The following is a 12520-nucleotide window of genomic DNA, read 5'->3' on the forward strand; positions in this document are numbered from 1 at the left end:
CGCGGCACGAGCTGTAGCTTTTTTAGGCGGGCCCCAGGCAATCGGGAAGCAGGATTGAGTATTGAACATAGCGAAGCACCAGTAAAGGGCAGAATTAGGCGACCAGGAGTCATGAAAAGACGCAGAAAGGATAAGAATAGAGAAGGTAAAATTTGCTACATTAACATGCAGGGTGGTCGTAAGCAGGAAAAATGGCTGGAAATTCAAACGCAACTGAATGATGAAGCGATTAGCGTGTACGCCTTGACCGAAACGCATCTACGAGATTTGGAGCAGCCGCCTGTTATTGACAACTTTGTATGGGAAGGGTGCAACAGAATGACCGGGTCAAGGAAAGGCGGAGGCGTAGGCGTACTAATTAGGCGAGGTCTGAAGTGGCAAAGGGTAAACGAGACACGTAAAGAGCATTTATGGATTAGTGGCACATGGCAAGGTAAAAAGACGTGGCTGGGAGTAGTTTACCTATGGACAGGTAGTGATAGCAGGGAAAAAAATAAGGAATTGGTCGATTGCATTAGAAGCGATATTAATGAATGCATTAGAAGCGATATTAATGAGTTCAGTAACTCGGGCCAGGTGATATTAGTGGGAGATATGAACGCGCACTTGGACGATTTAGACGGATATACTGATTACAACGGCTCTCTAGTGCTGGATTTGTGTGATGAACAGAACCTTATGGCGAATTCCATTGGGAGAACAGGAGCACTCAAAAGCACGCTGAAAGTGCTCGTTCCAGAGGCGACGTGTTTCAGTGGTCGAACAGGAGTGGGAGCGCCGTCATCCAGTGGTAGAACAAGAGCAGTTTCGCGGCGCCGAGAGCAGCTGGGAGCAGTCCGGACTGCTCTCGCTTGAAAAGCGGAGGAGGGCGCTGCGGTCGCCGAGGTCTGTGGACGTGCTCCTATCGGCTCCGTCATCTTCACATGATTCCGCAGCGATTTCTATCCAATTTCGCCGAAGTTCTTGCACCAAGAGTTTCGTGAAGTTCCAAGGAAACCGTGGATACCCGATTTGGAGGTAGGGCACCATTTTTGACGAATCTACGAGAACTTTTCTACCGCGTCCACGCCGCTACCGAACTGACCCTAGGCGTGCACACCAGACGCTAGGCTCAGCCGACGCGTTCGCCGCGCGCCGGTCGGAACGCGAGAGCTCGGCGAGACGCCACCCGCCCTTCGCGCCGGGCGCGATACGGAGAGAATGGCGACTTCCAGCGAAGAAATGGATAGCTCTGCGGAGGAGTTACCAGCAACTCCGACTACTTCAGCAATACCTAATGAGCAAGAGGACAAGATTGGCTGGACAGTGGTGATCAGCCGGAAAACGAAGAAGAAGGAACGCGCCGAAACAACTGCGCCACAGCAAGCACAACATACAAGCGGCGGGCAGGTGAGCTCTTCTCGCACGCCTCCTAACATTATGAACCGGGTGATTAGAGCCTCACGCATGCCACCCCTACCGCAAGACAACATCAAGATAGTGCTTCGCCCAAAGGGCGGCTTGAACATACAAAAGATCGGACCGACCTCAGTGAGTAAAGCCCTCATGGCAGCAGTAGAACTTAATCCAGAGCAGACCACGGAGGACATTATATGTCCCAATATTACGCAGAATATCATGGTGGCGAGCACGCCCTTTCGAGAAAATGCAGACAAGTATGCGGACGTAAGGGCTATCCGAATAGCCGGAAAAGAGTACGCAGTCAGCGCTTACGAAACTGCCCCAAGTGACACCTGCAAGGGGGTAATCAGATACATCGACACTGCCGACGATCACAGGACGATTGAAAGAAACATCGTGAATGACCGCAACCCCTTGGCACTAGCGGCGAAAAGAATAAAGAACTCAGGATCAGTGATCATTGTGTTTGATGGACTTCGCGTCCCAAACTTCGTAAGATATGGACCAACACTGGTACCCTGCTCCTTATATCGCAAACAAGTGGACATATGCTACGTATGCGGCAAACTCGGACATCGTGCGGACGTTTGCCCCGAGCCGGACTCCACCGAATGCAGGGGCTGTGGACTTCCTAACCCCACCTCATCCCATGTGTGCGATCCGAAATGCAAGCTGTGCGGGGGCTTGCACGCGACAGCGGACAAGGTGTGTAAGAACCGCTATCTCATTCCATACGTAGTACGCGCACGACGACAACGAGCACGACTGGAGCAACAAGAGAAGGCACAGCTAGTCGAAGAAGAAAAGCAACACGCGGAACGAGGCCGATCTACGTCGAAGACGCCGAGACGCAGCCGCTCACGCTCTCGATCGAGGAGCCACACACCTGCGAGGGCAAGCAGGAGTCGTTCAAGGTCACAGGTGCGCTTCGGTGGAAAGAACAACGGAGGCGACGGCACGTGGGCAGACAAAGTCAGAGGAGCTACGACGACCACGCCAAAGGAAAGTGAGTCCCGCAACCCAGATAAAGAGCGGATAGCTATGTTAGAACAGGAACTAAGAGAGCTAAAAGCCGCTTATACTAAGCTAACACTCGAATTAACTGAAATACGTAAAGCGAACATCAGTAGGCCAACGCGCACTCCCGGACCACCAACCGACATCGAAACTCCCCAGCCAGTTGAGATTGCGAGACAGGGAGAACAACGCGAAGAATGCCCGCCTCCTAAGAAGCGAGCTGTAACGCAACCGCGAATGGCCGTGCGATCAGACGTGAAGGACGCCATGAGCGAGAACATGAGGCTCATGCACGAGAGCATGGTGCGAATGAACGAGAAAATGGACATATTTAGCACGCGAGTTCAGAAAATGGAAATGTATCTAAACAACACTGTAGTACCGTCCCTGGAGAGGATGAGTTCACAACACGTCGGTGCGCAAGGCCCACCACATGACGGTTTCACTGCAAGTGAAGGGGGCTACAACAGCCAACATGGCAATGACAAATAAGACACGAAATCTCCGCATCTGGCAATGGAACTGCAGGGGGATCGCCTCAAAAAAGGCGGTCCTCCTGCAGATGGTCAAATCAGAAACCGAGAAGCCACAGGTCATCTTGCTACAAGAAACACTCATAACTGAACTGGCCCTTACGGGATATAAAGCCGAAGCCCACAGAAACGAGCAAGGCAGAGGCGTCGCTATTCTGATTGGAAAGAAGATCCCGTACATTCGGCATGAAATCCGCAACACAGCCTGCTATCTAGAACACCTCACGATCGAGATCATACCAAATGACCACGTAGGGAACAAGGAAAGCATTTTTCTCACTAATCTGTACAGCAGCCCTAAGGACACGAGGCAAGCATTCAGAGGCATACTGGGCAAGATCGCGCGCCTCGCCAAAGATAGTCCGCTGATTGTAGGTGGGGATTTTAACGCCCCACACCAGGCGTGGGGCTACGCGTATCCCTCTAGCAAGGGAGATCGTCTTCACACGACAGCCTCCGATCTCGACTTCACGCTGATCACAGACCCAGAAACCCCAACTAGATGTGGCACTTCCACATGTCGAGACACAACACCGGACCTCACTTTCGTCCGGGGCGTAGAGAAATGTGCCTGGCACAACTCGGGCATAGACCTTGGCAGTGACCACTATATTCTCCGAATTGATGCAGAGCTACCGGGAAAGAAGCAAAGGGAGTACAAACTAATTGATTGGGACAAATTTCGTGCAATACGGACGCAGCCATCCAACTCAACAGGAGCAAACACGAAGCATACGATAACTAGTTGGACCAAACAGCTCAAAGCAGACATCGTAGCCTCGGAACGAACGATTACGACGGACGCTAAGGTAGAGACAATGGACAGTCGGCTGGCAAATCTACTCGAAGCCAAACAATCCATACTAGCCAGGTGGAAGGGTCAACGTTTCAACAGAAGACTACGAAGGAAACTCGCCGAACTCAACAAGACCATTGAAGAATACTGCGTGGTTCTCTCCCGACAACAATGGGACGAAGTCTGTAACTCCCTCAACGGGCAAATACGCAAAGGGAGTGGGTGGAGGCTCATAAAACACCTCCTCGACGAAAACGGAACAAAGTCCAAAACTATGCAACGGATCAGGCTAAGCAAATTAGTACACCACGCGAAGCAAAGCAGTACTGCCGAAGCACTTATAGAAGACCTTGCCAAACGGTACTTACCGCTTAAATCGGGGCAATCTCGTAGCTTACAAAGGAAGAACTACGACGGTGTCCCAAACTCGGAGCTAGATGCGGACTTCACAGAAAGCGAAGTACGCTTCGCAATTCACAACCTGAACAGTAACTCTGCAGCAGGCCCCGATGGTATCACAAATCGGACTCTCCGAAATTTAGACGACACATCGCTCATGTTCTTAACGCAACAAATCAACGAAGCCTGGAAAACCGGCCATCTACCTGCAGAGTGGAAGCATGCCAACACGGTCCTCATCCCAAAACCGGGCAAACCGCTGGGGCTACCAAACCTGAGGCCGATCTCACTAACGTCATGCCTTGGAAAGCTAGCCGAACACGTCATCCTGAACCGACTATCGGAATACGTAGAGGAAAAGGAGTACTTCCCCTACAATATGATCGGCTATAGGCCGGGTCTCTCAACGCAAGACGCTATGCTAAGAATCAAGAAAACTCTGCTGGATCGCCCCACACGAGACACCAAGGCGCTACTAGGACTTGACGTGGAGCAAGCTTTTGACAACATCCAACATCAAGCCATTCTCAAAGCCATATCTGAAAACAATCTCGGAACACGTTTCTACCGCTACGTCAAGGCGTTTCTGGAGGATCGAACGGCCACTCTCCGGATAGGCGAGCACATCTCGGAGATCTTTGAACTGGGCGATAAGGGAACACCGCAAGGCTCGGTACTTTCGCCATTCTTATTTAACTTGGCGATGACAAAGCTCTCTCGCGCACTGGGTGAAATTGCCGACGTGGAGCACACCATATACGCAGACGATGTCACCATCTGGAGCACTGTTGGCAGTGATGCGGAATTAGAATCTCGCATGCAAGAAGCCATCTCGGTTACTGAAGCCCATCTCACCCCAATGGGACTTCGCTGCTCTTCCAGAAAATCCGAGCTACTCATCTACCATCCCCCAAGACCAGGGCGCCCGTCCAACGACTGGCGCAGACACCACACTCCATGCATTGAGTTACACGACAGGGACGGAAATCGCATACATACGGTTGACAAAATACGAATCCTAGGACTAATCATCCAAAGTAACGGCTCCAACTGGGTGATGCTGGACAGCATCAAGATCAAGATTGCGAACGCGATCCGAATGTTTCGGCGCATCATGAATAGGCACAGGGGACTGAGCGAGGACAACGCCATTAGAATGGTCCACGCTTTTGTACTCTGTCACATCACATACGTGGCTGCGATGCTCAACTGGAAAAAAGAACACCGGAAAAGGCTCGAAGTACACATACGACGAGCTTTCAAGACAGCGTTGGGGCTCCCCGATAATGCCTCCACTGATCTACTCTTACAGCTAGGAGTGCACAATACCCTTGCCGAAATCATCGAGGCTCAGCACACGGCACAGATCGCACGCCTATCAGGCACCAAAGCGGGCAGAGAGATTCTCGTCAAGCTCAGCCTGAACACCATAGCGGAAAGGGACAACGTCTTGCAGTTACCTAAAGTCATGCGAGAAGCAATTAAAGTGCTCCCCTTCCCAAGAAACGTACACCCGATCCACAATCAAGGAAGAAGACTCGCCCGCGCCAGAGCACTCGCGGCAGACGCGACAAGGTTTCCCGACCAGACAGCTTTCGTCGATGCTGCGTACATACCGGGAAAGCACGCCTACTCGGTAGCAGTAATCGACGGACACGGGCGAACGCGCAACTCACTCACGCTTTACACTAAGAAGCCAGATGTAGCCGAACAAGCAGCGATAGCACTAGCGCTCAAAGACTCGAGCTTCACAACTGTATACAGCGACTCTAGAGCAGCCACTCGAGCTTTCGCCAAGGGTGGGATAGACAAGACGACGCTACGAATCTTAGGCGGAAGTAATATCACCGATCACTCCATCATTTGGTTCCCGGCACACATGGGCAGCTTAGGGGGCGGCCTGCGGAATCTCAACGAGATCGCACACGAGGCGGCGCGAGGACTCATCGACCGCGTCCCTCCAGTTTCCCCCGCTACCCCGCATATCGAGTACAGGGATCAATTATTCACTTACAACGAGCTCACTAAACACTTTTATCTAAGCAGACGAGAGTTCCCCCTCCCGGATAAGAAATTAACGCGCAGCCAATCAGTCACACTACGCTTGCTCCAAACGAACTCATACCCCAACCCCTGGCGCATGAAGCACATCGACCCAGACTACGACGGACAACATGTGTGTGAACATTGCAGTGAACGTGTTGACTTGAACCATATGCTGTGTGGTTGTGCATCGAGTGACGATTACGCCAAGAACAAGGAACATTGGGACATAGTGCTAAAAAGTGCTTCACTACACGACCAACTTCGGGCTGTCCAGAAGGCCCGTGAGGCGGCGGAGAGCTTCGGGCTCTCTGTGCCGACGTGGGAGGTGCCCTCTACACCTGGCGCCTAGCCAAGTGTCCTTCAGGACCCCATCTTTGGGAAATAAAGTTTTACCACCACCACCACCTTGAAAAGCGGAGTACGGAGGAAGTCACGTGGCTTAAACCGTCATATCCTCCTCATTTCTTTTTATTTTGCTTCAGCCGGCGCGCGCGGCGGCAATGACGGCAGCCTAGCGTGGTTTGTGTTTTGACACTGCTGATTTTGACGTCGGTGATACGAGCGAGCTTCGCAGCGATTTAGCGACAGATCCTGGCATTTCTAGTCCGCCTTGCTTCTCGTCGGATGCGCGGGGGACAGCGGCAGCAAAGCGTCTTCGCCTTGCTGAAGTGCTTGAGACGCTCCACGGTGACAGCAGCGAAAGCTGCTAGAGCTCAACTTGAGATGATCTTCGCAGGCGGAAACGTTGAGGAATGCGTCGGCGCTGCACAAAAGTATGTAGTACGTGGCCGCAAACGGTGACAGCGTTAAGCCCGACAGATTACAAGATGATCAGGCGTGTTTTGCCGCTCTCCTGCAGAGAATGGTGGGACGTCGATTGCTTTAGTCACATGGTACATTTCTCCTCACAAGTTCCCCTCCCACCTGCTCTCCGAATGCACGCCGTATTCCAGTAGCGGGTCGAGTGTGCCTGCTCTCACTGCGCTGTCACCCGACTCCGCACTGCGCGGCGCCCTGCTCCTCTTCTCCCAATGGAATTCGCCATTATAGTAGTTAACAGGGAGAATAAGTGTCATGGACAGGTAACGTGGCAATGTGGAAACAGGCAGTCATGTATCGACTATGCCTTAGTCTCAGAAATGGTCTACGAACAACTGGACCAAATGATAATAGACGAAAATGGAAAAAATAGCCTGGGAAGCGATCATAGACGTTTAGCATTAAAGTTTGGGAGAGATACAAGCGCAGAAGATGAACCAATAGCCTCAGAGTTTTTAAAAATGAATGACGAGCAAATAACAGAGATCGTAAACAACATAGAGAAGAAAATTGAGGCTTTTCCTACAGCAGTCTGGGAATATAAGGAACTGGTGGAGGTTATGCAGCATGAAATAAGGCGGACACGGCAATACAATTGTTGGATGGGAAAGATGAAACCACGTAAGTGGTGGAACAAGGAAAGTAAACAAGCTATAGAAGAGCGTAAAGAGGCATCTAGGGTTCATCGAGAAGCCAAAAAGTTGGGATTACAAGAAGAAGAGGTGCTCCTTAGATGGAATACATACAGAGAAAAGAAAAGGGTTGCGAGTGAGCTCGTGCAAGAGAAAATTAAATGCGCAAGTGAACGTTGGGTGCATAACATTCACAAAAGAGACAAAGGCGCCCCAAAAAGATTCTGGAACCATATAAAAGCACTCGGAGCTCCAACTAGAAACTCGCAAACGGCTATAAGGGATGAAGACGGTAACATCTATGAAGGCGATGATGCGCTGCGGTACATCACAGACGTTATCAGGCATAACTTCGGTACGAGAAAAAGCGTAGTTCAGACAACAGATCCAGCAACAACAGAGAGGCTTGAGAGATCAAAATTCAGCATAGAAAGCTTTTATTGGAAAAAGGCAGCAGAAAATGTCCCTAACAACACGGCAGCAGGACCCGATGAAATCCCAATACAGCTAAAAAAACCTCGGTCCAAAAAGCAAGGCACTGCTGACTAATGCCATAGAGCAAGTGATTAGAACAAAGAATATTCCCGTTGGATGGCGTGAAAGCAAGATGAATCTCATCTACAAAGGCAAAGGAGATAAGGATAAGACGGGCTCGTACAGGCCAGTTACAGTAACGTCGGTGATATATAGAATGACAATGCAAGCCATAAAATTAGAACTGTCGAAGTGGGTGGAGGAAAACGGTGTATTGGGGGAACTACAGAATGGGTTCAGGCCAGGCAGACGCTTAGAAGACAATATGTTTGTACTAACTCAGTGCATAGAGATTTTAGTAGCTCAGAAAAGACCTTTATGGGTGGCATTTCTAGATATTAAAGGAGCTTATGACAACGTAGACAGGGAATTGTTGTGGGATATTCTTCAATACGAAGGCATAGATGACGATTTCGTGGAGCTGCTGAGGGAGATATATCGAGACAACCAAGTACAAGTGGCATGGGAAGGCCGAAAAGGAAATGAAATGGTGGGAATTCACCAAGGATTGAAACAAGGATGCCCTCTGTCACCATTGTTGTTCACGCTTTACGTCAAGGGCATAGAAAGACGACTGGAAAACAGCGAATTAGGTTTTGATTTATCCTACATGCGTAATGGACAAATGGTGCACCAGAAGGTCCCTGGATTGATGTACGCAGACGACATTGTGCTACTAGCGGACAATAAAAAAGATTTACAGATACTTGCGAATATCTGTGGGAACGCAGCGACAACTTGCCTTAAGTTTAGCACAGAGAAATCAGAGATTATGATCTTTAATGAACACACGAGTAACTTCGTGCTGTCAATTCAACAGCAAGTAATACCCATAGTGAAGCAATATAAGTACCTCGGCGTACACATAAACGAAGGAAAGAATTACTCAAGCAACCACCAAGATAATCTAAAAATAAAGGGGAAGCGGAATGCAGCATTAATGAAACACAGAGCACTGTGGGGCCACAATAAGTATGAGGTGGTGCGTGGAATCTGGAAAGGAGTAATGGTGCCAGCGCTAACATTCGCAAATGCCATTATATGCTTAAAATCGGATATATTGGCGGGTTTGGAAGTTAACCAAAGATCAGTAGGCCGGTTGGCTTTGGGAGCACACGGTAATACGACAAATGAGGCAGTGCATGGAGACATGGGTTGGGCCTCTTTTGAAGTCAGAGAAGCACAAAGCAAAATTAGTTTTGAAGAAAGGCTCAGGAACATGGATGAAAATAAATGGGCGGCTAAAGTGCACAAGTATCTCTACATGAAAAGCGTGGACACAGAATGGAGGAAGAGGTCAAGGAAGTTGGCAACCAAGTACAGGATAATCGAAACTGTAAATAGACAACCAGGGGTCATCAGAAAGAAAGTGAGAGAAATAGAGACCGTGAATTGGATGCAAAGAATGGAAACGAAAAGGACAATGGAGATTTACAAGAATGAGAAGAAAGAAATTAGAAGGGAAATTCTGTACGATAACACAAAGGGCAGTGCCTTGCTATTTGAGGCTCGAGCCGGTTGCCTAAGGACGAAAACATATCGGAACAAATATTCGGAACTAGATGAGACATGTGTATGCTGCAGTAAAGATCCAGAGACCACTCAGCACATCCTAATGGAATGCGACGGGATCCACCCAGCGAGAACCGTAGGTAACGTGCAACTCCCAGAAGCGCTTGGGTTTAAAGTGGAAGGAAACATAAAGAGATCAGCCGTAGAGATCAGCAAGAGACGATTAGAGTACTGGTGGAAAAAAAGCAGGGAAAAGATGGATACGACCCGATCTCTTAAAATCATAGGCAGCGGTACAAGCTAAATTTTTGAAAAATAAAGATAATGAGAGGGGGGGGGGGGGGTATACAAAAATGCTAGATAAAGAACATGTGTAGTATACCTGATTAAATCAAGCAGGCTAGGCGACTATTTGTCGCCACCCCGTTTCAAAGGGGCGGCCAATAAATCATCATCATCATGAAACGTGGGTGTGACGGCGCGGCTTCCTAGTGCCCGATGGTGCCCGCCCAGTGCCCGATCATATTAGTTGGAGTTGCTGAGCTGCGTTGTTTTTTCTGTGGACGTCGTCGCGTGGTTTTTTTTTTTTTTTCCTTCAGTGTTTTTTTCGCACATAGCCTGCAAGAGGTTGTATGCCTTGCACTGCAGTAACTGAGCCATGCCGCGGTATCGACAAAACCCGCGCCTGGGTGCCAAACAGGCTATGTTTATGTGAAGGATGGGCCGAAGTTGTCCTTGTTTGGCGTCCCGAAGGATAAAAATAGGCGAAAAGAGTGGGGAAAAAACCTCCACAGAGCTGACAAGCCCTGGACGACACGATCGAGCGCAGTATGCGAGCTCCATTTCGAGCCACGTTTTGTGCTCATGTCCACCGCAGTTCCTGATCACTGTGAATTGTCTTTCTTTTTATGGTCTAGTTAGGTCAGTTAGCGAAGGAAACTGCGAGGAAGGTACACTGACCTCCTTACTGGAAGTTGACTCTCTCGAAGCATCAGGTGACAGAAATGAGTGCAGTCAAACTGCTGCTAGCGCTACTGCCACAGAGGCCACACAAACGTGGTACCCTAGCATTCCACGGGCCTGCGGGTTTTCAACGACCATAACCAGCCCGTGGCCAGAAGCCACTCGAGGCTCACTTACCACATTGCGGGCTATGTTGCGCGGAAGTGTATTGTCAATTCTCGCACAAAATGCCAAGAATGCACAAAACCGCTCACTATGACGCCACTAGGCGAAAGTTTTCAACTTGCCCGGCTAACAAACTTCTGTGACCGAGGAGGCCTTCTTTATCCCTCCAGTCAGCTGTACGGCTCTGTGAAAATTCTAGAGGATCTTTTCACAAAATGCTTCTCTCAGAGTGAGCTACACTCTGACAGCGTTATGGATATGCTGGAAGAGTAAGCTTTCCCTCGAAGTTGGCTGCAATGTGCACGCTCTTAGCCTCACAGCTAAAATAATTAGTTTTTACATTGTCACACGTCTGCATTCTTATGTGAAAGGAATTAACTGTGACAAGGCAGGAAAGCGACAGAGGGCCAAGCAGCTGAAGTTGAGCCATTGCACATGAAACAATGGCTTGCTGTACTTCTTGCAAATAAAAGCTTTGTGTCAGCAACAGCCCTGTTAACTTCATTTTGCTTACCCTTATATAACTGTACATAAGCGTAGGCCGGAGCATTTGTCAAGTTTTCACTTTTTGTTCAGGCCTCCCACCATTTCTTTATGGAAAAAACAAACCTGATTTGATTTAAGAAATGTGTGCCGGCGTAATGATGGTTAATAATAAACGTAGAAGGCTACTGTGAAGCATGGAACAACTAAAGTGGAACAATGAAATATTTCAGCCATATATACTTCACTTCACTTTATATTACCTTAAAGACCCCATTGGAGGGGTATTACATAAGGGGTGGTTAAAAAATATATAAACATTAGATACAGGCGTTCATTTTGAGATATGTGATAACAGCTTCGGTAAAGGCAGATGGGCTTGTGATGGCTGCGATGGCGTGTGGAAGGCCGTTCCAGTCCCTTGATGCTCGAATAAAAAATGATGCTTGAAAAGTGGTGGTCCGGGCACGTGCGCGTGCAACTTGAAGCGGATGACCGGTGCGATGTATGAAGGGGGCGTGATGTACGGTGGGTGATTTAGGGAGCTGTAAAAAAATGAACGGAAGAGGGGGGCAACCTGTCGACGGAAAGAAAGCGTTTCCAAGCCAGATTCCGCTTTCATCGATCAAATGCTGATGCCGTACGAATATGAAGAATGAATAAACCTAGTAGCACGATTTGTACAGCCTCGAGTGCATTTATGATATAAATCTGATGCGGGTTCCAGATGGGAGATGCATACTCAAGTTTCGATCTTACAAATGACTTATAGACCAACGCTTTTACTTGTTGTGAGGTATGATGTAAATCTCGCCTAAGAAATCCCATTGATCTATTGGCTTATGAGATGATGTTGGTAGTGTGCAAGCGCCAGGACAGATCACAAGATAGAGTGACACCAAGATATTTGAATGATTGGACTGATTCTATTGGAACATCAGCAATGGAATAGGTAAATGTGAGGGGGTTACGGCAGCGAGTGAAAGACACGAGTTTATATTTGTTAGGATTTAGGTTCATTAGCCAGCGATTACACCATATTCATTTTGAATATATACAAATTCATTTTGGCTAAGCAAAGGCACAAACCTGGTTAGCATGCCTGATTTTTTTTTCTTTTCTTTTTTTGAGCCCAGCTGGGAAGTATGCACGCGCTGTTTTCTGTCTGACGAAATTTTACATTAGGTCGACACGGCATGAAAGCGTTTTCAATTTTTTTT

This window comes from Dermacentor silvarum, chromosome 11, assembly GCF_013339745.2.
Source record: "Dermacentor silvarum isolate Dsil-2018 chromosome 11, BIME_Dsil_1.4, whole genome shotgun sequence".
Taxonomy (NCBI): domain Eukaryota; kingdom Metazoa; phylum Arthropoda; class Arachnida; order Ixodida; family Ixodidae; genus Dermacentor; species Dermacentor silvarum.